Genomic DNA, 926 nt, shown 5'->3' on the forward strand with positions numbered 1-926 from the left:
TTCTAATGAATACACCTGCCTCTTCTCAGAAGAGTGGGGGGATGCCAGTGCTGCCGCCTGTGTCTGCTTCCCTCCCAAAACTAAACTCACAGCTTGGTGCGAAGGCTAATTATTTGACTAGGACCGTAAATCCTACCAGTTACTGTGGAGTTAACATCACTGAAAAATAGAGCCATTTAACTGCAAGAAATCTATAACATACTCTGTGCTCAGCCTCAAGGCAGTAAGAGCCCACTGACAATTCCAAGTAATGCTGGCGACCTTCTTACAGAGCTTTAGGTAAGGAGATTTAAAAGCTTCTCTTTTCAGTCTTTCACTACCTTATTACCAGGAAAACATTCTTACAAAAAAAAAAAAAAAATCCTTCTGGTACAATTTAAACCAATTTCCTTTTGTCTGGAGGTCAAGTGAAACCAGGAGAATTGCTTGAGAGTATAAAGTCCGTAGACTTATAGAATGTTCCTAGCACTGGAAGATTCTTAAACCTCGTTCAGTTCATCTTCCTTATTTTACAGCTAAGAATGAAAATGCAGAGATGTAGAGTGACTTGGCCAAACTGGCACAATTAGTCATCAGTCCCATGAGATTTGATTGTATGCAACATAAATAATTCAAAGACATTATAACCTTCCTGGAATTACAAGGCTTGCCCAGAAAAACGGAGAAACCCAAACAATATGAGCAGGTTTGATCAGGACCCAGACCCGGGTTACACTCCTGGCCTCTGCCACTTAACTGCTGAAACCTGGAACAAGCCAGACTCAGTAATCCTAGTGCTTTGGGAGGCCAAGGCAGGTGGATTGCCTGAGCTCACAGGTTCAAGACCAGCCTGAGCAAGCGTGAGACTCTGTCTCTAAAAATAACCAGGCATTGGTGTGGTTGCCTGTAGTCCCAGCTACTTGGGAGGCTGAGATAAGAGAATGGCT

This window comes from Otolemur garnettii, unplaced genomic scaffold (genome assembly GCF_000181295.1).
Source record: "Otolemur garnettii isolate 467f Iridium unplaced genomic scaffold, OtoGar3 scaffold00019, whole genome shotgun sequence".
NCBI classification, from domain to species: domain Eukaryota; kingdom Metazoa; phylum Chordata; class Mammalia; order Primates; family Galagidae; genus Otolemur; species Otolemur garnettii.